Raw genomic sequence first — 13,257 nt, forward strand, 5'->3', positions numbered from 1 at the left:
AATTTATATTTAGTACCGATTTTGGAAGTTTAGAAATTTTGTAATTTAATAATTAATGTGACAAGTTAATAATTAGCGTTAAGGATTGTAAAAAACAAACATTTCTTCATTTTTTACTCTGGCCGAATTTAAAAAAAACTAATAAATTTAATTAAATAAAAATAAACGGCAATCATTTCTATATCGTAGGACGAATTTTTAAAGAATTTGGACGATGTTAAAGGAATATATGAATATACAAGAAAATCAAAATAAATAAGAGAAAATATAAAAAATAATAATTAAAACAAATCCCAATAAAAGTAATGTTTTGCAATTTCATTCTTATAAGTAGTCTGCTGCTGGGGTAAAATCGGAATGAAATAAAAGGAAAGGGGTGGGGCTGAGTCGAAATATGGGTGGGGCGCTGCCGAAAATAGGACAAATAGCGCCAGCAGCGAGAATATCACCCCCACCCCATACATTTCCCCTACAACCCCCCCCCGAAAAAGTAAACAACGACAACGGACGACAAGATTTATTAACGGAAAACTTTTATTTTTGCACCCCCGAAGCACAAAACAAGCTCGAAAGTTCATTTCAAAGGACGGCTTTTAAATTCGCCAAAGCAAATATAGAAAAATGGATATTGATATCAATTTCATCAGAGAAAAATAATTTTTCGGACTGCAAAATCTTCAGAATAAAAAGAATTCAAATTAAAGTTTTTTTATTTTGTATTAAATTACAATTCAATTTAATTATACTCGAAATCTCATATAATAACAGTTTCGGCAGCTGTCTCGCACTGGCCTTGTAACTAAATCGGTACCCTCGAAACGTAAACAGTCAGGGCCTCTTGAACCGTTTCCAATTTGAATGCATAATATGCGCAATATACTCAACTGAGTACTCGCTCACTGCAGCCCTTCTGAGGCGAGTCGCAACCGTCTCTCGCCCTGCCTCCGAGAAACTGACCTGGAGTGTAATCAAAGATTTAGGGCGGGAGGGGCCAAGTTTAGCCCCCTTTCCTAAACCTTTATTTTTTCCGCGAAAATGAGTCGACTTGAATGAAAAAAATGGAGGGGCTTTAATGGTGGATCTTCTTAAATCCAAATTCAAGAGGCTCAGGAAAACGCGCTACCATCAAATCGAAAGCGAGAGTGCAAAGTGATATTCGTTCCGTTGCCGTTGCTATAGGGTCGATAATGCAAGAGAGCCCGGCCTCAAGCAGTCCCTGGAAAATTCACGTCTCCCAGTTTCAACAATTGTCATTCAAATAGAAATTTTATTTTCAGTTCTTTTAAAATAACAAAATTCAATTCCGGCGTCCCGGAATTAAAAAAAAAAAATTTTACCTTCCCAACAATAGACGGACTTCCTAGTCAGTTTCCTACCTACGACAACTGTGGAGGTGTGTCGCACTTGCAACGTTATTTGCCTCCAGTGTTGCCACTTCCTTCTTTAGAATTTTTCATTTTATTGTTAAAAAATTAGTTAGATCTACTATGATGGTATTTTTTGGAATTTTAATTTTCTATTCCAGCATATGTTGCCGGAAGAGAATCGACTATTTGTCTATTTTAGTGGAAAATATTTGTTTTTGGTTCAAAATCCAACTGCTTGTACTAGTTTGTTAAAAATGCATTAAAACAATATTTTTCAATTGAAAATAAATTTTTTTGTTGTAGAAAATTAATCTTCTTGGCTGAAAGCTCATGTTTAAAGTTGAAAACTTCACTATGTATTCGATTAAAAATTCATCCGTTTAGTTAAAATTTCGTTTTTTTTTATTATGATTTTTTTTTGCTGAAAACGTAACTTTTACATTTATGGTTAAAAAATTTTCTTTTCATTGTTTTTTTTTTGATTAATGATTGTAAAAATGAAATGAAGCTTTAGTTGAAAACCCGTCTTAATTTTGCAGAATTCAGTATTTTTGGTATTTAAAATTAAAATCTTTTCAGGTTGAAATATCAACTATTAAATTTTTCGTTGAGAATTCATATTTTGATCAAAAATTCAACTACATATTTCATTAAAAATTAATCTTTGTTTATCAATGATTCATCATTATAATTGAAAATTCATTTATTTTGTTGAAAATATTCATTATTTTTGGTTAAAGAGAAGAAAAAAATTTAATTAAATTTTTGTTGAAAATTCGTATTTTTTGCGAAATTCAAGATTTTTTGAAATTTTAAATAATAAAATAAAATAAATAAATTCATTTTTATGGTCAAAAATGATTCAATTTGGTTGAAAATTCAATTTTTCGTTTGTTAATGATGCATCTTTTTACTTGAAAATGTATTTCTTTGGTTGAAGATACAAATATTTCGTTGAAAATTCTTTTTTTTTTTTACTACAAATTTAACTTATCCACTCTTGATTGAAAATTCATCTTTTTAGTCGAAAATTCAACTATTTAATTCCAACTTTTTTTATGTTTATTATTTTAAATGAAAAAATGCAGTTGATAACTATAGAACTATTTTGCTGATAATTGATCAATTTTAATTAAAAATTCGTCTTTTTTCATGGAAATTTAATCTTTTTGTTTGAAAATTTAACTACACTGTTAAAAATTCGTTAAAAAAGATGAAAATAACCCTTTTTAACTAAAATTTTAACTATTCTGATTTTAATTAAAAATGGATATTTTTTAGATAAAAAATTAAGCTAATTCGTCAAAATTTATATATTTTTACTTTCATTTTTTCTATTCTGGTATATTTTGCCGAAGATGAAATTAAAAACTTGATAGAATTAACCTTAAGTTCTTTCGAATTCCGGGTGAGTAAAAACAATTCAGGGTTAATTCAAACAATTCTAATAAATTGAAAAAATTTAAAAATAATATAAAAGAATTCGTTGTGAATTCCAAATGAATACAAATTAATAAAATTTAAAAAAAAAACACAAAATATTCTATTGATTTCAGTAAAATTGGAGTGAATTTAAAAAAAAATCAAGAGAATGCATGGACAATAAAAAAGTCAAGACAATTAAAAAAGGATTAAAATGAAATCCGAATAAATTAATAAGAATTAAGGATGAATTCCAAACATATTTAAAAAGAATCTAACATATTCAATTGACTTCATTAAACTTAAAGTCAATATAAAAGAATTAAAAGGAATTGCAAAGAATTCAAAATAATTAAAAATGAATGAATAAGAATTCTAAATGAATTCAAATGAATTAAACAAGAAATACAAAATATTCCCTTACAGTTTTGGTTTCGACTACGAGAGGGGGAGTAAGGGAGGAAGATTATGAGATTGGGAGTAGGGGGAGGTGAAGTAGAGTGGAATTAAAAGTGGGAAAGTGAGGGGGAATTCTGAAAAGAGAGTATCGGTGAAGCGGAAGGAGGGGTAGGGGGGGGGGGATTATCTTATCTGAATAATTCCTGTAAAACTCAATGGATTTTCACGAAACTGGGTGTCCTATAGTTTTTTTGGTCGCTGATAACGAATGTAAATTTGATATTACGAAATTCAAAATGGCGGATCTACTATGGCAGACCAAAAGTCACGCGATTTGAATGAAAATCAGTACTAAGGGATTTTTTAGTTCACTGATGAAAAATCCATGGTCAAAATTGAGAAATTCAAAATGGCGGACCAAAAAGTTTTTCAATTCAGGTGGAACTCGATACGTTCATGATGAATATGGAATTATTTGCTTGTACCAGTTTTAGAACAAAACATCGATTTTAAGTCCGTCAATTAAGTGATTAATAATTTTTTTCTTTATATATCACTAGAGAGTTTTCAGTGAAATTATGAATGCGTGTTGGTCTAAAATTTAAAGTTAAATTTGAAATTCCATTTCTGATTTTCCAGGAATTTTTGGTTTCTGCAGAACTGACTGGCTTTGTGACAAGGATTGCATCTGCAGCGAAGAAACGTCAACGTCAAAGCGAAGAGCGAACAAGGCCCGACGTGAGTCGAATTAAACAAGCTTGTATGTATGCATCGTTCTCCGTTCGAGCTTCCGGCGAGTGAATTGAGAGACGACAGCCAAGATGACGCCTTTTTCTCTAGCCGCTATCATCTTTTCCCTTTCCCACGATAACGAACCTCGTAATAGAGAAAAAATTTACTCATTCCTCCTTAATTACTTTTCGCAACTTTTGTCACTTCGCGCAAAAACATCTACTTCTTCCTCCTTTCTCACTCTTTGAGTGATTGAAATAAAATAAAGTGAACAGGTCTAAAATAATAAAGTGTCTTAAGAAAAAAGAACTTGAAAAAGGGACATTAAATTTTTAGTTAATTAAACAAAAATCAAGGGGACTTAAAAGAATTTGCTGAAATGCGTAAGAAATAAATGTAAGTATAGAAGAATTGAGGGCGAATTTAAAAAAATCTAATTCAACGAAATGGGTGAATAATTTAGAAGAATTCAGGAAAAACTGAAAATTAATTCGAGAGAATTCCAAATAATTCAAACTAATTCAGGATAAATTAATAAAAATTCATGGTAAATTATAAAAGAATTGCAGTTTATTCAAAACTTGGTAAGAAATCCAAAATATTCCATTAATTTCAGTAAAATTGTATTAATTACAAAAAATTTAGGAAGCATTAAAAAAATCAAGAGATTTTCAAATAAACTAAAAGAATTCGGAATCAATTACTAAGATTTCTGGGCAAATAAATAAGAATTCAGGGTGAATTCAAACCAATTCAAAAGAATTCTAAATAATTCAGGATAAACTAATAGTAATTTATGTTAAATTATAAATGAATCCAAATTAATTAAAAAAATTAATAAAATTCAAAATGTTCCATTGATTGAATTTAAAGTAACTCAAAAGAATTATAAATAATTAAACAAAAATCCATTTATATCAATAAAATAAAATTGAATTTAGAAGAAATGGGAGGAATTCAAATAAATTCAAAAGAATTCCAAAGCATTCTAAATAATTTAGCATAAATAATAAAAATTCATGGTAAATTGTAAATTAATTCAAATAAATTGAGATAAATAAATGAAAATTCAAAATATTCCATCGACTTCAGTAAACTTTTACTGAAAATATAAAAATATAAGGGATTTTAGGGGAAATTGAAAAAAATCCAGATATTTCCAAAGAATTTAAAAGAATTCAGAAAGATTTACTAAGATTTCAAGAGGAATTAATAAGAATTCAGTGTAAATTCTACCCAATTTAAAAGAATTCTAAATAATTGAAAAAATCCAATTATTTCGATAAAATGAAAGTAAATTTAGAAGAAATAGGGAGAATTCAAATAAATGAAATAGATTTTTTTTTAATTCAGGATGATTTCTAAATAAATTGAAAAAATCACATTGATTTCCGTAACATTGGAGTGAATTTGTAAGAATTCAAGAAAAAAGCATAAGAATTTGAGTGAATTAAGCAAAATTGATTGAAAAAATAAACCAATGATTTAAGTACAATTTTCATGTATTCACAGGTATTCAGGCGAAATGAGACAAATTCGATTAAATTCATCAAGATTCAAGATAAGTAAAAAAATAAATAAATTCCAAACGATTTTTAAATACTTTTAAAATTGATTGAATTCATGAAGCTTGAATTGAATTAAAAAAATAAAAGGGAATTCAAACAAATTTTATTAAATGACTAAGAGTTCAATGTGAGTTTAAAGGAATTAAGCGTTACTAAAAAAAAATTTTAATCCATTTAACTGTTGAGAATTGAGTTAATAGTTTGAAACCATTCCGAGAAAATTAAAAAAACAAACATGGCAATTTCAAAGAATTTATACGAATTCAAGAGAATTCCAAATAATTTCAGTCTTCAGGATGAATCTAAAAAAAATGAAAATCTAAATTAAATTTAATATATTTCAAGGGTATTGCCCAGAATTCAGGGTAAATTAAAAACAGCTTAAAAAAATTAATCACATTTTTTTTAATTTTCTTGAATTTTAATTTTGTTACATTCCTGAAGGTCAACAAAAGGCTTCCCAATTTTTCAAATTTAATCCCTCTTTTTGGAAAAAATTCTTAACATCTCTGTAAGCTGAAGAATTTTTTTTTCATTTAAAAAAGTGACTAAAAAGTGGTTTAAGAAAAAAGTGACCCTGGGTAAATATATATTATTCAATTAAATTGTAGTATTATTTCCGTACTCTCTTGAATGGAGACTGATCCTATATTCTTGTATATAAATGTTACATCACGTGGAGCGTTTCACATAAGCCACGTGAGGCTGCATTAATTAATTTTCTATTTCCGTCCAAATGAAATTCATGCATTATTTTTAAATGCAAACAAAACAATGGGGTTTTTAAAACTTGCTCTTTGTCCACAAGTTATTGCTGGTTAAATAAAAAAAAAAAAATGTGAAAGAAACGATTTCTTAAATTCAAAACAAATATTTTTCTGACTGAATTGTAAAAGTAAAATGAACCCTGCGCGCTAGCAGTTTTAAGTCGAATTTTCGAAACAAAATTAAAAAAACACGAATCCCAACTGCCTCAGTATCGTCTTCCCGTTGTGTATTTTAAAGTAATATTTCGAGAACGAAAATTGTCTTATTATTGGAAGCGGTGGGATGCGTCTTCACAATAAAATGATTACCCCGGGAAAATGAAATAACAATTACCTTATTTGGTAAAGAGTTTCGAGATTTAAAATCTAATCGTTCCCTTATCTCTGCAGAGTAAGGTCGCTCAGACAACCTTCAGAACTTTGTGAATATAGAAGGGGAGGGGGGGGGGGAGACGAATGGATGGCGAATGACGGAATAAGAGAGAAAAGAATGAAGAATGATAAAAAAGGAAGAAATGAATAAAGGAGGAGGGAATGGAAGAGGAGAAAAAAGGAGAAAGGGGCAAAGAGGAGAAAGAAGAAAGGGAAGAAAGAGAAATAGAGGATGAAAGGCGAGTTTTGCGATCTTTAACGAGACGTCCAATCGATCGGGTGTGGCTTCTCATGGGAAAGGTCATCCCACGTATGAAAGGATTTATTTTTTCCCTTATCTGATTAAATCGTAGGATTACAAAATTAAGGAAGCTTCCAACCTTATCTCAAAATGCAAACTCATAAAACTTTTTCTAAATTATTTCCCATTCTTTGGTTCGAAAAATATTTTTTCAATTGAAATCAAATTTTCAGTTTTTTTTTTTTTTTAAAGAATGGAAAACTTAGAAACGCTTCTGCGTATAGCGTTTTCCAGACACACCCATGCCGCTCTCGTCCAAGGCTGATATATACATACACATGAATACACATTATATACACCTGAGGGATAATTATTTATTTTTAGAAGTATTATAATTATAGTTGTGAATTTTTCTCTGAAAAAAGCCTTTGTCCCTTAGCGATATTCGCTTTCAGAATTGTTTTCCCATTCGTTCTCATTAGTTCTGCATGTTGTTTATATCTGCCAGGTGTGTGAATAATAATGGGGAAATAAAAGAAAAACGCATCATTTGTGTAGGGCTCATTAAACAAATTTTCAAATTTAGGGCTTCGGGGAATAAACGAAACGTTTTAACTTCACTCTTTAAATTCTCCAAGTCCTATCATTATTAAGCATAATTCGAAAGCTTCTTCATTATTTTCATTGCCTAAATTACTTACATTATACGGGTGATAAAAAATTATCTTGAATTTAATGAGTCTCTTCTTTTAGACTTTCTATATATTAATAATAATCATAATATTCAGAAAACTTGAATTATTTATATGAAGAGTCTCTATTCAAATAATAAATATTCTGTTGCTTAAGTTAATTTTTTTAAATTTAAGGCTTTCAAATTAATTTTTTTTAAGCACTTATTTTGGGACTCGGTTTCACTCTTTTTTTTAGAAAAAGGAATTTCATCATTCCTCTCTTGCCTTTCTTATCTTAAACCCATTTAACCGGGAACTATTTCAGATAAAAATTTTTAAATGTCCTCTTTTAACAAACAAAAATATTATCTATATTAACAATTTATGATAAATAAAGATAAAATTAAAAAATGCCGGCTGCAAAAGGAGAAATATTTTTCCTTAATACTGTAGTTTCTAAAATTCATTTCTAAATAAAAATGGAAAAATCCGCTTTTCTTATCAGGAAAGTGGGACGTTTATATACGAAAAGATTAGGATAAAAAAAGTAACAAGAATCATCGGTCACGAAAAACTACAATATTTTTCTCTAATAATATAACTTCTAAAGTTCATACTTTAAGAAGAAAATCAAATTCTTTTTCTGAAATAATGTAGTTTCTAAAGTTCACAATTTTGCAAGATGGTCAGAGTTGGGATTTTTTTCAATTTCATACATTCCGAAATTTCTAAAAAAATAAATTAAGAAAAACTTTTTTATGAATTAAAAAGTTAATTAATTAAATCATGCAAAATTATGTAAATATTAGATTTTTAACACTAAAAAAATATATATAATTTATTTTTTTACGTGAATTTAAAACAGTTTATATTTGAAGCAAATTAAGTTTTCAATAGCTGAAAATTTAATCTTCAATTTTCTTCCATTTTTAATAGTTGCAAATTCAATTTTCAGTTGACTTCAATTTTAAACTTTTAAAATGAATTTTCAATAGTTTGAAATTTAAATTATTAATTTTATGTTCAAACATTTTTGAAAACTAAATTTTTAATTTTTTCACAACTTTATTTTGAAAAGTAAGATGTCGATAATTGAAAAAAAATTATATTTTAAACAATTGGAAAATGAATTTGAAATATTCTTTAATTTTGAACAGTTGAGAATTAAACTTTTAATTTTGTTCGATTTTTAAAAGTTGAACATTCAATTTTTTATTTTCTGATAAAAATGAACCTGTTGAAAATTAAAATGTTGAAAATTCAATTTTCAAATGTTGAAAATTTGACTCTAAAATATTTAACTGTTGAAACTGGAATATAATTGAATTTAAAAAAATTGAGTTTTCAACTACTGAAATTTGAATAGAAAAATTAAGTTTCATAAGTATAAAATTCCTTTTTCAATTTTCTACTAAAAATTAAACTATTAATACTTGAAGAAATTTGAATGTTCAAATGTAGAAAATTACAGCGTTACAATTTCAACCGATGAAAATACAATTTTGAATAATTCAACTTTCATTACTACTGTAATTTTGAACAGTTCAAAATGTAATTTTCTTCAATTTTCAACAAAGGAATTTTTAGTTTTTCTTTAATTCTTTGTTGGAAAGTAAGATGTTGTAAATTTAATCTTATACAATTGAAAATAAAATTTTTAATTTTGAACAGTTGCGAATTCAACTTTCAATTTTCTCCAATTTTTAAAAATTGAAGTCTTAAATGTTCAAAATTGATTAAAAATTCAATTTTCAATCTTGAATTTCAAACGGTAGAAATTTTTTTTATTTTCTGTTGAAAACTAAACTGTTGAAAATTGAATTTTTAATAGTTCAATTTTTAACACATTAATTTCCAACTATTTAAGATTCAATTTCCTTCAATTTTAAAAAGTTGTATTGTTGTTCAATTTTATGTTGAAAAATCAAGAAAAAAGCGAACAATATATTAAAAAAAAAGTATTTAAAATGTTATATTTACACAATTTTACATGCTAAATTTAATTTAAAAAACATTTCAATCTATTCATTTTTTTCTTTTACAGCCGATTTTTTTTCGAATATGGGTTGCCATTGGCAAATAATGTTTTAGAGAAAAAAAAAGAATTTTTCTCCTTAAATGCCTTTTCTTAAAAGGTATCAATTTGGCAGGTAAAACTTTTCAAACAAAAATTTAGTTTTAAAATGGCTACCCTAATGGACATGCACTTTTATCGCTAAAAGGCCAGGTGTAGAGTGGTTTTTTAATCAAATCTGTGCGAGAACCTGATAAATTTTGTTTCTCCATGTGCTCAATTTTTACTTTATTTTCATATATAAAAACTTACTAAATTATAGAAATGCTTCAATCTAACAAAAGAATAACCGCTTCCAAACGAAAATGTAGTTTAGTTTAAAATTATTAAAATAATAACTTTAAAGTTTTCATTATTATTTTTAGTTACTATTTTTTAAACTTAATAATTAAAATAATTAAAATCTTATTTAAAATTTGTCTTCAGACTGAAATCAACGTTCCCCTTTAAGACTTTAAATCTAAGGCATTCGTAGAACAAAAGCTTGAGCAGAAAGTGAGCCTAAAAATTCAAAAAATCTTCAACTATTTAGAAGCTTTATTTGAAACAAAAAACAAAACAAAAATCTAAAAGCTTTTTTCGACCTAAAATTTTGCAATCAACGTTATACTTTCGTGCAGAAAAGGGTTGAGCTCTCGCGTAGAGTGAATTCTGAATTGCATCTGTGGGGAGAGGATGAGCATGAAGAATACGAGGATATTCCCCTCTCTGTCTCTCTTTCATCGAACATGTAGGTGTGTGTTTAATAGTGTGATTCACACGCACACTAATGGACTCCCCCACCCACGCGGCCACACATGCGCAGAGGCATGCGCACAGCTTATCCGTGTGAATGCAAAATAGGAATAGTGTGTGTATCACATACAATGTGTGTGTGAGTCAGACACTCACACATTGATTGAAGACTGAGGAACGAGGCCAAACGAAAAACACGAGAGAACCAACAACAAAGCATAAACTCCGGGTCTCGGACTTGTACGAAACCAGTGCGCTCAAAGTAGCCACAGAGACGAACGACGTCGGGACTGATAAAATCACCCTTTCCGGGACTCATTTCGAGGGGCATGATCTTTCGCCATTTTCATGCAAAACTGCACTCTCACTGCGGGATTCTCAAAAAAATGTCTTAAGGAGCTATAAATACTTCTTAAGGAAACAAGATCGAATTTTGGAAAATAAAAAAATAAATGAGCGAAATAAAAGGAATTAATAGAGGAAAGTAGATGCACCCCACCGCTGCCACCTTTTATCACAAGCAATTTCAGCCACTAGGTCCCTCGATCTCACTTTTTTTAACGATGCAAGTATTTTGATACTATTTTTTTTTAAATTGTTTGCTAAGAAGCTTTATCGATAACTTGATTAAAACAATATAATGACCATCAGAAAAATTGAAAATTTAAAAGATTTCAAAAGATTCCAAGGGATTTTAACTGATTTCAAGAAATTTCAACATTTTAAGGGTTTTCAAAAAATGCTGCAGGATTTCGAAACTATATTTAATATTTCAAAAATTGCATGTTACTTTTTTGCTACTATTTTTCAAAAATGCTTCTACTGATACTATTTTAATTTTTTAATTAGTCCAAGCCCTCTCTTCATCCAAAATGGTTCAAAGTTGATTATGAAAGAGAATTTGCCTTGAAGTTCAATTGTAATTTTCATAAATCCCGCCTATTGTAATTCTGTCAGTAGTGCCAGAAGTTTCAATATCGTAAATCGCAAACTCGAAGGTCGTGCAACGAGATGAGGCTGCAAATTATTATTTCGATACCCAGTGGAGTCAAAAATTGGGTCACACATTAGCAAATTCGATAAGTGGGAAAGTTTTCCAGCTTGTAGATCCCTTAATCCACCTTCAGCTTCAATTTCAGGATTGCTACAAAATCCCATTTTTGAAATAAAGTGATTTTTCCTGGACCAATTTTCCATTTTCTCTGACCGCCATAATTTTTTTTTTTTTATAAGTATATAGAATAATAGATCGAATTTTGACCAAATAGCTAATTTTTTTCAAAAATAAGATGAATTTTCTAACAAAATAATAAATTCTCAAGAAAAAGTTGATATTTTCACTCAAAAAATATTTCTATATGTTTATATTTAAAAAATGCAAAATCGAACGAAATGATACGATTTTTCAAAAAAATTAGTTGAATCCTCAACCAAAACAGATTAATTATCATAGAAAAACGAAAAAATTTTAACAAAAGAGTTCAATTTTCAACCAAGAATGATTTTACTGTCAATGAAGAAAAAAGATTGCATCCAACATGAAAAAATTCAAAGCCACAAATATATTTAAATAAAATAAACTAAAAAGGATAGATTTCCATGCAAAAATGTAAAAGTCACATTATAAATCTAAAAAAATAATGTTTGGCCAAGGGAAAATGAACTTTCAACAAAATAGTTGGATTTTCAAAGAAGGCAAATTTTGAATAAAAAAGGATAAATTTCCATCAAAATACACAAAGAATGATTTTTTTAACTGAACAAATAAATTCTCAACAAACAAGAACAATTTTCTAACAAAATAGATGCGTTTTTAACAAAATACATGAATTTTAAGCAAAGTAGTTAAACTTTTAACTAAAGAAATATAGTTTCAAGAAAAAATGGAACAGATAAGTTTTCAGTTAAAAAATTAATTTGCAATGGAAAGAAACTAACGTTGAACAGAAAAGATGAATCATTAGTCATTAAGAATATTCATATTGTGCGACAAATGACCACAAAGGAATAGTTAAATTTGTAGCTTAAAATATTCATTTTTAACTTAAACAAGAAAGCGTTTCAACTAATATGATGAATAATTTAAATAAATGAATTTTCAAAAAGTAGTTTTAACTAAGCAGTTTGAATTTTCAAAAAAAAAGATGGATCCTCAACGAAAAAAAATAATTATTGCCAATATGTCGATGAAAAAATGGTTTAATATTAAACCAAAAACAGTCGAATTCAACCAAAAATACGAATTTTTAACAAAAGAGTTGAACTTTCAACCAAAACAAGATTTTGCAGTCAATTAAGAAAAAAAGGTGTCCTAAATGTTGACTTTTGTGAAAATTTCCACAAAAAAAGTTAATTTTCAACCAAAAAGAATGATTTTTTGACAAAATTGTCGCATTTTCAACAAAGTAGTAAAATTAAATTAAATTTCAGTTTATTGATTATTCCCTGATTTTCCAGAATTCCTGGATCTGTAGCAACCCTGACTTTACATCAAAAAAACTCCAATTTTCGACTAAATCATATCAAAGTTGAATTAATTTAATAATTGTTTCAAAATATTATTGTTTTGATAAATAAGATTTCCGGGACAGGCCAATGACGCAATAACGTCATGCCGGATGTATCGATTTTTACCTCGGTCGTGTCGCCAATGCAGGTACGCAGAGCAAAAGCCTTACGATCACATCTAGACACATATTATATTAAAAACTCGTTTCGGAGCAAAAGTCACAACCCACTCAAAAATCTGCTTTCAATTTTAAACTAATCTAGAAAATTAGTCAAAGTAGGCACCGTGCGACTGCAAAAAAAAAAAGGTTTTCGAAGCATATTAAGACGTTAATAAATTAAGTAAGTCAATTCTCCCTTTCCCATGCTTTACCTCCCCTACTGCCCCTCGCGAACCA

At 28.3% G+C, this 13,257-nt stretch overlaps 2 protein-coding genes across 2 annotated transcripts in view; one reads left to right on the plus strand and one right to left on the minus strand.

Annotated features, from left to right (window-relative positions):
* Positions 1-13,257, minus strand: part of LOC117173355 — a 54,316-nt gene that overhangs the window by 33,035 nt on the left and 8,024 nt on the right. The gene's annotated exons all lie outside the window — the stretch shown is intronic.
* The window catches only part of LOC117173354 (vacuolar protein sorting-associated protein 37B), a 57,211-nt gene that overhangs the window by 5,099 nt on the left and 38,855 nt on the right, over positions 1-13,257 (plus strand). The window contains exon 2 of the mRNA XM_033361863.1: positions 3,828-3,926. The gene's annotated coding sequence lies outside the window, so the exon portion shown is untranslated. The remainder of the gene's footprint in view (positions 1-3,827; positions 3,927-13,257) is intronic.

The sequence above is a fragment of the Belonocnema kinseyi genome, chromosome 5, assembly GCF_010883055.1.
Source record: "Belonocnema kinseyi isolate 2016_QV_RU_SX_M_011 chromosome 5, B_treatae_v1, whole genome shotgun sequence".
NCBI classification, from domain to species: domain Eukaryota; kingdom Metazoa; phylum Arthropoda; class Insecta; order Hymenoptera; family Cynipidae; genus Belonocnema; species Belonocnema kinseyi.